This window comes from Acomys minous, assembly GCF_964271855.1.
Source record: "Acomys minous genome assembly, chromosome: 2".
NCBI lineage: Eukaryota > Metazoa > Chordata > Mammalia > Rodentia > Muridae > Acomys > Acomys minous.
Genome location: NC_140484.1, coordinates 45,039,615 through 45,054,607, shown reverse-complemented (window position 1 = coordinate 45,054,607; position 14,993 = coordinate 45,039,615). Strand labels below are relative to the sequence as shown.

General features: G+C 42.3%; 1 long non-coding RNA gene across 1 annotated transcript in view; it reads right to left on the bottom strand.

Moving 5' to 3' along the window:
• LOC311588330 overlaps positions 1-14,482 on the bottom strand; it is a 31,227-nt gene extending 16,745 nt beyond the window's left edge. Inside the window, exons 1-3 of the long non-coding RNA XR_014776156.1 lie at positions 14,341-14,482; positions 13,570-13,776; positions 11,783-11,882 (exon numbers count right to left, since the gene is read on the bottom strand). This is a non-coding gene — a long non-coding RNA (uncharacterized lncRNA). The remainder of the gene's footprint in view (positions 1-11,782; positions 11,883-13,569; positions 13,777-14,340) is intronic.
• Positions 14,483-14,993: the final 511 nt, after the last annotated feature.

The following is a 14,993-nucleotide window of genomic DNA, read 5'->3' as shown; positions in this document are numbered from 1 at the left end:
CACAAAGAAACACTGGAAATTTGCAAAACTTCTGCAACTTGACAGATAAAGCCACCGTCACTAATGACCATTTAGAATGGTGCGTTTTCTCAGCAGTACCTTATTCCCTAACACCCCCACCCCCACCCTAGCATCCTACACGGAAGTAAAGCACATTGCAAGATAGCAACGTATTACAGATATGTTGGAGTAAAGACTAAAAAAACATAACTATAGAAGAAATGAAGTGGTACCTGAGTAAGGTAGACCAGGCAAAAGGAGAGAAAGAAAGGAGTGAGAGGCGAGGCTACACAGAGAAACTGAAAGAGGGAACAGAAGCATCCCACTCCAACACTTGGACCAGGAACTCAGGGACCGTCCCTGATCACAGAGGTAACCAATAATTCTCAGTGAACGAACGAACAAACTCCACAGCCATGCCTGTGAAAATTGGGAGAATTCCACAAATCCTTCTGTGGGAGGATGTCTCTTGCTCCTTGGAGCCTCATTTCAGGCTGGCATGTAATCATTTTTCTAATGCTCCCTGAGTTCTCTCTGGCAGCTCTGCCCTTCACTGTAAATGCCTGGCTCTAGTGCTCAGCCTCGCTCTGAAGCATTCATGATTCACTTACTCCCTTTTCATTGCTTTTTGAGCCTTGTCCCCAGGGAGCTCTGCTCTGGGATGGACAGGGTTTTCTTGCTCATCTTGAAATATCGTTTTGTATCAGCGGTCGGTCTTCACTTGCAGTGGGCTGGGCTGACCTGATGTGGAAAGAAAAAAAAAAAAAAAAAAAAAAAAAAAAAAACGAAACCGTGCTCCATACACTTGATTCCTTTCTTCGTGAGAAAGCAGAGACATCCAAGAACGCTTCTTGCATTGAAAGTGGTTTCCTACTGAGTAGCTCTACTTCGCTTTGTGCACAGAAGCTAAGCCGAGCCTAGACAACTGAACCACTGTGAGATCCAACACTATTTAGTTCCTTTACTTTAGCAGAGCTATGGACCCACATATTGTCCATCTGCAAACCAGAGACAACCAACTACATCTACAGCTCACGGTAACTAGAAGGATTAAGTGAAATAATGTTAAACAATTTGAGGAATCTGTTGGCCTTGAATATACATAAGTAATCCATAAAAATGCTTGTGATCGCATACACTTTAATGTCAGCATGTGGGCTTGCTTATGTGACAGTAAAATCCTGTCTTTAAAAACAAAAGAAAAAATGTACGTATATAAAATCAAAACATTTAAGTCAATGTGGAAGTCAGTTTTGCTGCTTCGGAGAGAACCTTCTAAGACTATTGACTTCTTTTACATAAATATCACCACCTCCCCCATCAGAGTACAGGGAATGGCAGCTTCGAGTCATCAGGATAAATTCTGTTCTCTCCCCCAGGAACTGGGAAGCAGAACAAGGAACATGATTCATTTAACTGTAGGAAAGTGGGCTGGAAAGCCGTAAAATATAGACAAGAGGTCACTGTAACAAACAGATGGGTGAGCAGAAACGGCGGCAGGTAGAAAGATAGGAGGGCAGTGCAAGAACAGAGGAAAGGCGAAAAGGAGAGAGGAATCCCAGAAAAATGCAGGACCCCATGACCAAGCCCGTAACAAACAGACTCTCGAGTTTAAGCTTTGTAAAGATCAATTCTACGCCAATCAAACAAATGCAGAGAAAACTATTAAAACAGAGCATGAATCCAACGCAGAAAAGGGGAGGGGTTAGGTAAAAAGGAAGCAGGAAGGGGAAAGGGCTGGGAAAAAGCCATAACCATAGAGCCATCAACTTGGCTGTGACAGATAGACATCACTGTTGCCTCGGGGACCCCGGAAGAAGAAATCACCTGTGTGTAAAGGAAAGTAGGATGTTTTGAGACTGTACCTAGGACCGAAACTTTGGGCCATGGTAAAAGCCCGGCAGCTTTGCAGTCTAAATGTGTCACGTATTCCTCTGCTTACCGCCATTACTCACCAAAAGGCAAACCTTAGGCTTAAAGCCTCAGCCTCTCACACAGAGGCACACGCATCTCGGGAGCGTGGAGAAAACATATCAATCAAGTCATTCTTTGGAAAATGTGAAACACATTAAGATGTTGGAAAGGCTGGTGGTCTGTTATTACCATCAGCGGCAATATGTACTTCTCCAGAAGTTCTCAGATTAGGGGAATTTGATAAAAAGAGCACCTTATTATTACATATTATAATGAGGAAGGAAGTGCATGGGAGAAGCCATTTTTAGAAAGTAGGATGACAGAAAGATTAAATATTTTCCTTATGGGATGCCAGAAGGTACAAAATGTAGCAGGTTGGTTAAGGGGAGGAAAAGAAGTGAAGTTTTCATGGACCCCAGGATCTGCTATCAACTATTTCTTTGTGTTGTTTCTTATGTATTACATGAAGATAATGAGGGTGAAATACTGACTTATGGGGCAATTCAGCACTAAGATGAGCTTTGCACAGGTACTGGTCCAGTACTGATCAGACCACCAAGCTCTGGGTTTGTCATCAGGTGTGTCTTCCCCAAAAGAAACCGTGAGACTGGGATTGGTGTGCAAGTAGTTCGTTTGGGAGGTGATTTCCACTAGCACGTGGCACACACTGCACTGAGACAGTACGACAGGACAGCTGATGGAGGACGCAAGCCTGACAACTGGTTAGCCAGCTCTCCAGTCAGATTTTTAGACAACGACAGGGAAGAAGACGGAAAGGGCAGAGGCCTTATAGTCTTAAAAAGGCACCAGAAGGCACAGGCCAACCTGCATGACTAACTGAGTCCGTGTGATTGTTTTAGAAGCATTAAAATAAGGCAAGACCACTGCCTCTAAGCCTGAGACTATGCCTAATAAAAATAATAAGCAACCTAGTCGTTTCAGTGGAGCATGTGCCCAACAGCAACGAGATCACTATACAAATTTCCAATGGAAAATCAGTATCATTAGTTATCTAAATGCATTCAAGTAAGGGCTGGTCAGTGTAACTGTGGCTTTTACTGGGGCTTCAAGGACAATAAAGTCACCTAACACTGACTGATCCACATCTTACTAGATATTTTGTCCTTCTGGAGTTTGATCCTTGTGTTCACCTTATTGTTTCTGAGGGAGATAGATGAGGGTCTCATCTCTGATTCTGAGTTTTTCTGTCAGTGACACTCTTGCAGAGCCCCTTTCTTCTGACATTATACAAACGTTGAAATCTCTCTTAAAGGAGAGTGGGAAATAGTTTTAATAGCTGGATAGTCTGGAAAGAAGACCCAAGAGCTATGACTCCAAATGGTCTACATCTGGGTTCCTGTACAAAGCTAGCCCTTTTGCCAGGCTTACCCAAGTAAGAATCTTAAACTTCCCACCCTTTGAACATACAGGTCTTCATTTCAAGCTGTGCAGTGGAGATACAGTAATGATAGAAAAAAAATCAAAATTACAATTGGTCTGCCCATGATGTAGGGCAGCAATATAAGAAATAACAGTAAGCAAATATCAGTGAGATGTACTTTGGGAGGTAATTAAAGGGAGGTGGTGATGTTCTGTAGTGAGCTACTTCAGATACATGGCAACATCCTAGGCTCTAATTAAATTTGAATTAAATTTGCCTTTGAATTAAAGTTTTCCAAGCTTCATAGTTGCAAATCAGATCCAATGAGTATAAGAGAAAGAAAGATGTCATTGTTGTTGAATCCCACCATATAACATTCACTTAGTGAGTGATTTTGCTTCCTTTGCAAAGAACATTAGGATCATTTGTTGGTCACCTACCATAGCCATGACAGGAACTGTGTTAGGCTCCTTAGCATCAATTATCTCTTTTTCTTGCATATAACAAAATTTTTACATCATATGTGCCTAGATTATTGTAAGGACTATACATTGCTCAGCACTCACACCACATGTCTCCATCTTAAATTTCAAGATTTTATTTGCCCTGGTCCAGTTATTTCTAGCCAGAAAACAACATCAGGCTCCTAGAAGGATAAGTAAACTATTGAAGAATTTCTTGGTGGAAACAAAGGACCTCATGATGTTGATACCATTTCATGAAAAAGCCGTATGGTCATTTCAGTCTGATCCTTGAGTTGAGGATTTATCTCCGTGCCAATGACTCAACTTAAAACTTAGAATTGTTTCTAGTTGGTTATTTACCAAATAGAACCAAGACAAGAATGAAATAACAACCAAACGCCATAGGATGACAGAACCTGAGTTATAAACGGAGCTTACAGATCAGCTTTGCATGCCTGCTTTGCATACTGCAGCCACTGCACGCCAGTAGACTGTTGCTCATGTTCTGATCTGGCATCCATTCCTCTCACTAATAGGTGGAGACATGATTGCTCTAAACTGACAGACAGTGACAGACAGACACTTCTGGTGTTAGCATGTTAGACACAGGGTGAGTGCCCCATGTTCTCTTTTTTTTTTTCTACTGTAGCCCCTAGAAATCTAGTTTTGGAGATGGTACCCACACCTGATGTAGACTTCTTCAGCCTGGAGCTGGGTGTTGGCAGTGAAGCCCCTGCTGCAGGACATCTACAATGGATGATATTTAAGCCCTTGTTCCTGGTGAGCCACTGATATGCAGGGCTTCCTTTGTTACTACAGCGTAACCAAACCTGTTCTGACTGATATGAATTCTAGGATGCTCTTGATTTCTCCCATATAAGTGAATAACGCTGAGTGAGTGACCCTGTAATGATTTGAAGACACTGTTCTCCCGCACTTTGAATAGATTGTATTCTTTTTGCATATAGCATATCTATAATAAAGTCTGTGATGAAAACTAAGGTAAAATGGAGGGCATTTATTATCTATAGATAGCCACAATTCATTGAAAAAGCTAAAAAGAAAAAAATCTATATATACTTATTCCCAACATCAGGCCTTTTTCATTCACAGAACAATTTCTTGGGGTTTTTCTGGGCTCACATCCATTCCTTGCCTCTCATAAAGCCCCTTACCAGAATACCACAGTGCTTAAATAATGAAAAAAAAAAAGATAATAGCTTTTTGGATATAAAACCTGAAGTAATTGTATTGTATGGCATGTCTGTGGCCTTAATGTAAATTATTTTTTCCTTTGATTCCTTCCCACTATGCTAATAGCATGCCCTCCAGAGTGATCAAGTTACCCAGCCAACTAAGCTCTTGCATTACTAAAAAGTATTACCCGAGAACAGCATGCAGCCACTAAAGCTTTTCCCCCATCCTGTGAAAAACGTAAAGCTGGCTAAGAAGGAAAGCCATTCTTGGAGCCAGTTTGGACTTTGTTGAGCTTTTTCCTTCCCCTAAGCTCACACTAACAGTTCAAAGACAGAGTGAGAGTCAAGCTTACAGCCCCTTCACTGGCACTAACTATTCTGCTTATCGTCTCCACTTCAGAACATGTAGTCAGATAAAAACACCCACACAATGTCCAAATTAAGCTTAAAATATAAAACTATTATTTTAATAGTATGTTGAATATAATTTTGCCAATAACAGCGAATGAAAAACTTAAGTTAATGAACGTAAAAAGAAGGCAAAATGGGCTTGCCATTCCTTACTGTGCTCCTCCTCGATGGCGTTTTTATGGCATCATCTAATACAGAAACAGATTCGTGCAAATGCATATAAGGACACTCATATGCGGACAGGGGTCTAGCTCCGAGGCAGAGTGCTTCCCTCACATGTGTGAGGCCCTCGACTCAACCTCACCCATCCAAAAAGGAAAGAGAAATAAAGAAGTCATTAGCTGCCCCTTTGCAATATGTATATGCTCCAGCCAGCTCAGCTGCCCTTTTATCTCCTGCCTAGGGCTTCCTGTGCTTTTTCTGCCCTTGGGTTTGTCCCACAGACAGGAATTTCCGGCCGTGTTTGGTTGGCTTTCCCTTGTCCCTTTGTCCAATGCTCTCCACTCCTTGCTCTGCTTACCTCCAAGCTCCCATGACAAGAGACAGTTGCCTCCCTCCAGCAAGGGCAGCGTGTGCAAGAGCAAGTCAGGGCAGTGGAGCTGCCAGAGTCTGTCCTTGCTACTTCTCTCCTTCTGCCCTCCTCTCCCCACACCTCATTCCTTTCCCTTTCTCCCTCGGGCAGAGTCTTTCTTAAAAGGAATAGTGTCCGTTTGGTGAAGTTCTTCTAGAAGACCCTGTCTGCCCACAGTGCACACCATGTCACCATATCCAAAGCTAACACTTGAGCTGTTTCTCATTTGCTCCAGTCCCGCGTTTGTCCATAGTCTTGCCTTGCTCGGGCTGCTGCATGACTCCTGCTTCCTCTCCGAAGGTCATCTCCACCTTTCGGTGTGTTCCCATGGGATCTGCCACTCCAGCTGAGCACAGGTGGGAAGGGGCCCCCTCTGTTCTCAGTTGGGAAGCTCGGCCTCACAGGTCCCATCTTTGAGCCTGTTCTGGTCTATGCTCTTGGAAACTTTTTCGTATCTTCCAGTGTGGTAATCTTCATGTCCCTGTGTCTAATAAACTACTACCCTGCCCACTTCGTTTCTGACTCCTGAGGGGTGGAGCTTGCACACTCTGGAATGTTGCTCAGCTCTGCTTCCTTCTTTGTCTGCTCAGATTTCCTGATTTCTTTCTTCCAAGATTACACTTCTCTTATTTGTTTCAAAATAGTTTTGAATGTGTACCCTCAAAATAATTCCAATAGCCTCAGTACTTGCTAGCCTGGTTCTGTGATTTCTGAAGACACTAGATCCCATTTGTTCCACATGTGTTTCCTAAAACTTGATCTACTCGGGCTCCTCAAAGCCTCATCATGAAAAGATGAGACTAATATTTAGAGGGAGGCCGTGTTCCTTCAGCAGGACAGGTACTAGTAGACCTGACACAATCAATTAGAAAGGAGTGTTTGTTTTGACTTGTAGTTTCAGGACAGATGTGGTCCATCGTGTCAGGAAGACATGGGGCAGGAGTGTGAGCCACCGGTGGCGCCTTGTCGGCAGTCAGGATGCAGAGGACAGAAGCCTGTGCTCATATCTTCTTGTTTTTTCATTTCTGTTCAGTCCTGGGTCCCAGTCCATAGGCTAATGCTTCTCTACTCAGCTAAGTCTCTCTGGCAACATCCTCACAGACAGACATGCAAAACAGACCGAGTTGTATCTCCTGTGTTATTCCAAGCCCAGGAAATTCAAGCTGGTGCTGAAAGTAACCGTGCAGGAGCGGGTATCATTTCCAACACTCTCCCGCTGGCCCCCGGAATTTATCTCTGCTGATGAATTTCTCCAGTCATTTTAATGGTTGCACCTTTGTTGTTGTTGTTCTGTTTTTCGTTTTTTCCTACCAGAGACAATGGACAGGTCTCTATGAGGAACCAAAACGCATCTTTCCAGTTGCCAAATAAGTGTGGACTTTACAACAGGGCAGACTGTTCCGCCACCAGTTCATTTTCCTTGGGTCACTGGGTTAGTCTCTGCTTCCTTGCAGCACTTTAAAGACCACAGCCTTGGTTGCAGGCCTCTCAAGATGACTTTAAGGCTAAGGGTAAACAGTAGTTTGTTTGCACTGTGTCCTTTCATGCTACAGGTTGTACTTTGAGCCTCGCTCAGTGTGCGTGTGAAACAAAAATTCAAGCACTTTAGAAAGCGTTGCATTTGACACTTTCATCGTTTTCTAAGGTGAAATGCCCTGACTGATTCTCAACAGCTATGTATATAGGCGATAGAAAGGAGCAGAAAAGACAATTGTAAATGTTTATGTTGTCTTGCTCCTTCTCTGCATTTCGAGATTTTTTTTTGGGATAAACAGTTAATGACACTCCATGCAAAATATGTAATATAGAGAAAACATTTCACCAATATTTCTCTGCTACACTAATTCCTCTAGGCATTTGGTTCTTAAAGCAGCTTAACAGCCTTCCTTAAAGGCTCCTATCTGGCACCATTGGGGCCAAACCTGGGAGAAGAATGTTCACTATTAGCTTCGTCAAATGTCATCATATAGTCAAGCCATATAAAATCTACTGCTCTGTCAGTCATAAAATGTGATTGACGTCAGTTTCTATTACATCACTTAGTGCCCTCAAGGAATTATTGTAATGATAAGCAGAATGCAAAAGTCAGCTACAGCAACAAAGTTGGAGCCTGCAACGTATATAATTATGCTATCATTTCTATTTGCTCTAGATATTTTATTTCCTTTTTGTCACTTTCATTTTGGTATGCTGTGTCATAAGCTTCCTCAAATCCCAAAAGAAAAAAAAAAGAGAGACAAATATATTTTCTTTCCTATGCATGCATGTTGAGAAGGGGAGAATTGTGAATTTCAAAGATCAGTTTTGAAATTATCAGCATTATCAAGTAGAGTAATAATGACTGAGCCGTTTGTACTATGTGTCTCTGTAACTCACAGAAAGTGACTAGTGATCCCAGAAAACATATCCATAGGGTATGCAATGAAAAATAAAATTCTGTACACGAAAGTGAAGAAATATTATAACCAAATCCTCGGTAATTAAATTTGGATTTGAAATAAAGCTGCAGTGTCCCAGCATTCATACTAAGGCAAATATAACCCCACTTGCAGAAAGCCCATACCCTGTGCCATTTCCTTAGACTACATCTGTCTTTTGGTTTTGTATGACTGTTATTTATCACATAAAACATTAAAACCAAATGATAAAAGGAAAATGCGCTGGTACAGACCACAACGAAGGCAACAGAATCCCTTGAGCTGTTTTCCCAGCAATCTTTGAAGGTGAACCTCAAGGAAAGTTAACATCACCAACACTTTGAAACAGAGCCCTCTTTTAGCATAAATGAAGTTTTAGTTCAGTTGAGTGGTCAGGTAGCAAAATTTACATTTCAAATAGTATGACTTGTACCTCCGTCTGAGTGGAGGGATCGTTACCACCGCTTTCCTGGGTGATTTCTGTACTGTTTGCTGCCTCTGTTTTCTCAAGTAAAAAAAAAAAAATGCACATACTAATAGTATTGATGTCATAGAACAGCTCTGAAAAGTAAAATGTCAATATTTGTATAACATTTAACATATATATTAGCTGTTGATCCCTAAATTTATAATAATTACATACAATGAATTAATAAATGATGTTTAAAAGGCACTACACGTTTAAATATTATGTCAGGAATTTATAAAACTTTCTTTTAATTTTTTTTCACAACTAGAGGTCAAATTTTGAGCCTTGAGCATGCTATATAATACAGTTAAAGCCTGTATGCCCAGCTTTAACTCTGATAAGAGCTGGGTAGCTGGTGAGCTGAGAGGACTTCTCTTTTGAGAACTGAACGCAGGTAATGTGTATCCTGGGTGTGGTCCTGAGGAGGAAGTCAGCCGACTCACCTTCCATGTCTAAATTTGAACACATCACGGTTTTTGAAGATTGTTTTATTTCAAAATGAAAATAATAATAATATTTGCTTCTAATTCTACTGGGTATCATCTATGTCGCCTTACTTGTTCCGCCTGCCAACCCCGTTGAGTAGATACCAATAATAAACCGTGCAATGCTTCCAACCGCACCTGTCATAATGCCTCTCCACGTTCACTGAACCAAGTGCGTGCTTCACCAAGAACAGGTACAGACTAGGTGGCTGAGGCCCCACTCGTAAACTAAAGAAGTAAAGCCCTAAGCTGCTCAGAGACCTGTCTCTGCAAATCTACCTTACAGCGCACATCTCCCTGCTGCTGAAATCCCTTAAGAACGGTCTGTGAGGTTAAGATTCACATGGAGGAAAAACTCAGGCTAATGTAATAATTTCTGATTGTTTCCATAATTGCAACTTGAAAGAAATGGAAGCATGCTCATTGTATATCAAGGACAGAGATTCAGTTATTTCTTTAAGTGTCCTGAACATAAGCCAGCTTTCAGTAGTGTAGCGCGGGGAGCCAAGCACGGATTTTTAACACTAGAACAATCAGCACGGCTTCACATTTAAAAGTTGGCTTCCGAGAGCAGCGGAAATGCTTGTGTCAGAAAACTCTTTCCCAACCCGAAAAAGCCTCTCATGTATAAGCCACCCTGCTTTCTCCCCGAGAGCAGCTCCATCAGTGAAAAACTCTGAAATTGAAAGCATGAAGGGAAATGTATTGGCTTTGAGCCCACAGCCTAGAAACTGCCTTTAAGCAAATCCAGGTGAGGAAGCTAGTTGGTTCCAGTACAACCCATGAGCTGCCATGGCCCTAGTCCTCCATGGGAATTCTTGGCCAGAGATTTCCAGCATCCAGACTGAATTTTCCTTCTTCCTACGCAGGAGCTTAAGGTCAGCTCATTGTCAGGCAGCGACACGTGTCCCTTCTTTTCCCCTGTGAAAATGGTTACTACTGAAATATGTTGATAGCTTTTATGTTTAACGGAAAGACCTAATGAGTACAATTTGATAAACACGGAGGAAGAAGGATAGTGAATTCTGCAGCAGGACAGCCCTGTCAGGAGCAACGTCGCCTCTAATCCTGCATGAGCAGACATGATTGTATATCCTCATTAATGCCATAATTGGTATCTGGAATCTGTTCAGAAATGCCGATTTCCTTTGCAACAAGGGATTATGGCTGCATTGGGAGTTCTCTGTGGTCTGTGGATGCTTGTAAAATTCAAATACAGCAACTGTCATTTAAACATCTCATGAAAAGCCAAGCCTTATACTAATCCAAAGGAACAGAACATGTGCTCGAGGGCATGAAACACTACAGAACGTCTAGGGCACTAACCACTTACAGAGATATTAACATCCTGGGACAGGGCTGTTCAGTGAGCTCCTAAAGAAACTTAGGACTGATCAGGATTTGCTTCTTAAGAGACTTCAACACCGTGGGGGGAATTGTCAGTCACAAGCCTCCAGTATTTATGAATTATTAATGTTGGCTTTCTGGGTATTTTTTTTTCAAGTTTTGCTTTTGTGTGCCTGTTCAGCTGAGTAATTCAATAGACTGATGGAGACATGAATAGATATGCTAACAAGCACCAGGGTTAACCTTTAAAGTTCGTTAAAGCTGTCATCTCTCAATGAAATATTTTCATGTTCTTTTTTTTTTTTTTTCCGTGAGCTGGAGTATCAACAGTATGTGTACATTGGGAGCAGAAGTGCTGGGGAGGCAAGGAGGCTCCACCCTGGCATCTCTTCACTTTTAAACCAACACATCACTAACGGATTCATCGAGAGGCATCTTTAAAAACAAACAAACAAACAAACAAAAAAGCACTTCTCATTTGTAAACCATACCACCAGAACAGATCACAGTCTACCTTTATTGAAGTGATGGTGTGCTCCTGTTCCTACAAAAAGACTAATAGAAAGACAGAATTTGGAAAATAAAAATCAAAAGATGAGGTGTGCGCACCCTCAGATTGTGGGTAGCAAACGAATGAAGGCACAGCTTACACCTGTGAGAGAGGTGGGGTACAAGCTGGTGACAACCTTTCATCTAAACGGGGACTTTTTTTTTTTTGAAACCAAGGCAAAGAAGAAGTGCATAATTAAACCCATTATAAAGTTCCCAAAACCTTCAAGGATTTTTCTCTCTGTGTGTGCATACCTAACAAGCCTGAATAATAGACTCTGTGATGGAAAAATTTCTGCCTTGAGATCCTTCTCTCTGCTGGCAAGCGCTCAGTTCCTGATGGCCTCCTGCGATGGAATCTTCCATTTCGTACACCAGAGCCACCACGGCCCATCTCTGTGTCTCCCCCCTTCATCTCTCTTCCCACCAAAACCAGAAAGGAGGGATCCTGAAATGAGACAGGAGGTGTGCAACCTTCTGACGGTAGCTGCCTCCCAGGGGGCAAGCCTTCCATTTTCAGGACACAGGAGGAAGCTGCTCGCTCTTGATGGAGGACAAGAAATGATGCAATAACTTACCCTTGAGACCTCAGTCCTGAGAACGCCCTGCTCTCCTTCCGTCTTTTCTCTACCCCATTTGCTTGAGGTCAGCAAGATATCAGAGAATTGTTTCTACCAACTTTATAAAAGGAAAGGGAAAAAAAATCAAAGCAGGAATTTTTAGTTACTTGCAATCATTCAATCATCATAGAATATACCTTAACTAGCCCTTAAATCCCTTTCAAGACAAAGATGACTAGCTAAACTAGTTGCCAAACTAATCTCTATGAATCTACAAATGTCTTGAGCTAGGGGGCTTCAAGATCCACCCCCCAGACTACCTGTTCTCTCCCGGTATCTATGCTTTGTAAAACACTCTTTTCCAGTGACGTTTTTCCCTAGGCAGGACTGAAAAATAAATAAATAAAAGCTTTGAGTGCTTGGAATTTGCTATTTACTCTTCTGTCTCTCCTCCAAAACCATGTTCTTTCTTTTATTTTCTGATATCTGTCTTTATTTTCATTTATAATATAGCAGCCTATCGTGGAGACGGTATCTTAAATTATTAATGTGCTTTATTTGTTTTGCATTCCCAAGTACATGTCTCAGAGAATCCATCTGCTTAAAGAGATGTGTTGGGGAAGAAAAATAAAAATGAAGACTGATGTCATATTCAGCATCTGACATACAGAGTAGGGGCTTAGCAGACAGCCATAAGCTTAAGGGCCATGCCTATATTTTGAGAGACAAAGGAGCTCCTGAGTGTTTTTATTGCCTCATTGAGTCTGTCAACAGCCAGTGCTGGTGGACCAATGCCCATTGAGCTCCTGGTGCTCTGAAAACTCCATTTTCACTTGATGCTGCAATGGTGGCAAGTTTCTCTATCAATTGCACAATAATGTAGAGATCAACTTTTAAAAAAACCAAAACTTACTTGATTATGGTGTAAGTGGGGGCAAGGGCGTAATCAGGACCAGCAAAAGAAAAGAAAGTCACACATTTAAATCACTTAGTAGCTAAATCAAGCTTCAGTTGTGTCAGAAATGCATAAAAAAACACAACTACTGGTTTCTCCAACACTGTGTTAGCTTTAACCCTATAATGGAAACAGCAGGAAGGAGGCGTGGTGATGTCTGCTACGTGCTTAAAGGTCCGAATTTTGTCTTGAGACACAGAAGGATACAGGCAGGTGAAGAAAAAGAGAAAAAGAAAAGAAAAAAAAAAGAAATGAACGAGGGAAAGGAGAAAGAAAGAAAGAAAGAAAGAAAGAAAGAAAGAAAGAAAGAAAGAAGAGAAAGAAGCTATATGTTTAGTTTGGCTTATGACTCTCTCTCTCTCTCTCTCTCTCTCTCTCTCTCTCTCTCTCTCTCTCTCTCTCTCTATTAAGCTTTTGTTCAGCAAAACAGAAGTGATTTATAGGCCCCACCAAGGTCTATAGGACTGAGGACTATGAGGAACAGCACACAGCACACAGGACCACTCAGCCCAAGACAGCAAGCCATGTGTAACTAAACAAAGGATGGCACTGGTGGCCCTTCTGAATCTCCTTACTGCCCGCCTTGGATTTGGGCATCTGATTTGAGAGCCTACCATTCTCACAGAGAATGCTGTTCAGGAGCAGATGATAGCACACAGTAACAGACAAGAGCTTTCTCAACCAGCCTAGGTCTAGAGGAGGCGGGAGGTGAGGGAGAAAACAAAGGCAGGGGAGCTGCACCAGTTAATACCCACAACTGGAAACAGTGACACTTCCCACCTACCGCACTTCCTCCTACAGTCAAGAACCACAGTGGGAAGGAAAACAAAAGAACCCCTTGGCCTTTCACCTGCAGTTGCTTCTCCCTGCTTTAGCCCTGTCAAGCTGGAGACCGAATGAAGATCCCATCACACTTTCCTGACTCGCTCTCCACAAGTTTCAGTTTGAGTCCTTGGATGATTCCTGCTCACATTAAGTTTAAGAAGCGCAGTCCAACTCTCCAGCTGGAGAGCTCACAGATGAAGTTAGTCATGGGATTAGCTGATCCTGTGAAGAACTGATAGGAAGCAGTCCTTGTTAGAGATCTCTCCTCCTGCCTTCCCTTCTAAAGGCCTGTGTGGTGATCTTTTCAGTAAATGCACAACTGTATTTCTTGAGACCCCTCTTGAACGTTCCTTGCCATGTTCTGAAGACATCACACAGAAAGCAATTTTCTCAAGGCATGCTAATGCTGGAATGACTCTCAATGGAGCTTGGTCCAGAATGCAGCTTAGATTGTCTGGTGGGATGGAAACTAGTTCTGCTAAAAAAGGGCTCCAAATCTGCAAGAAGGTGCTCACAACAGAGTTAGCCTAACTGACTTTTAGCAGAGCTATGTGTGTAGTGTAGATGACACCATATTCTCTTGGTTGGCCTGGTGTAACAAAGTACAAGGCCAGGTGATTCAACAACAGACATTCATCTTCCTGCAATTCTGGATGCTAGAAATCTCAGAATAAAGGTGCTCGTTGGATCAATTTCATCTGAGTCTCTCCTTGGTGTCTACACATGATCTTCTCTAGAAACATCTGTGTCCTGCTCTTTCATGATAAGAACATCAGTCATGTTCTGCTATACTCACAGATCAGGGCCTTGCTCAGCCAGCATGTCTTGCAGCCGATGCCAACAAATAGAGACACTCACAGCCAGATATTATGTAGCGAGTGAGACACCTTAGAACACACATCCCTAAGTGAGATGTATCCATAAAATCTCTTCCCTCAGGGCTCAAGAGATTCCTGGGAAGAGGAAGCAGGAACAATGTAAGAGCCAGAGGAGGATGGAGGACACCAAGGCCCTCTAAATCAACAGTATCTATGCACATATGAACTCACAAAGATTGAGGCAGTACGCACAGGTTAGGAGTCATATTATACCAGTGTGATGTTGTGAGTAACCATGGTGCTGAGGACACAGGCTGACTGCAGTGTAGGAGGCTGGTGAGGAGGAGAGTGGGACAAATGAACCTTTCAGAGAACAACGAAATGTGTTTCTGCTCTTCCCAGTGTCCTTCATCGATGCCACGACTGATGTGGGGAAGCAGCACCCTTCCTCACGAGCCCCGTGCAAATCTTAGGACCCAAAGAATTTATTGTCCACCTTTAGCTGGAAACAAGACAGGAGAGTGTTGCTGTGTGACAAGTGGTCCTATAACCTAGCGGTATAAGTGCCAGGCTTAGGAAATTTGTTTATAGGCCTGTGATTGACTCTTTCTACTGAACTCCTCAGAAACCT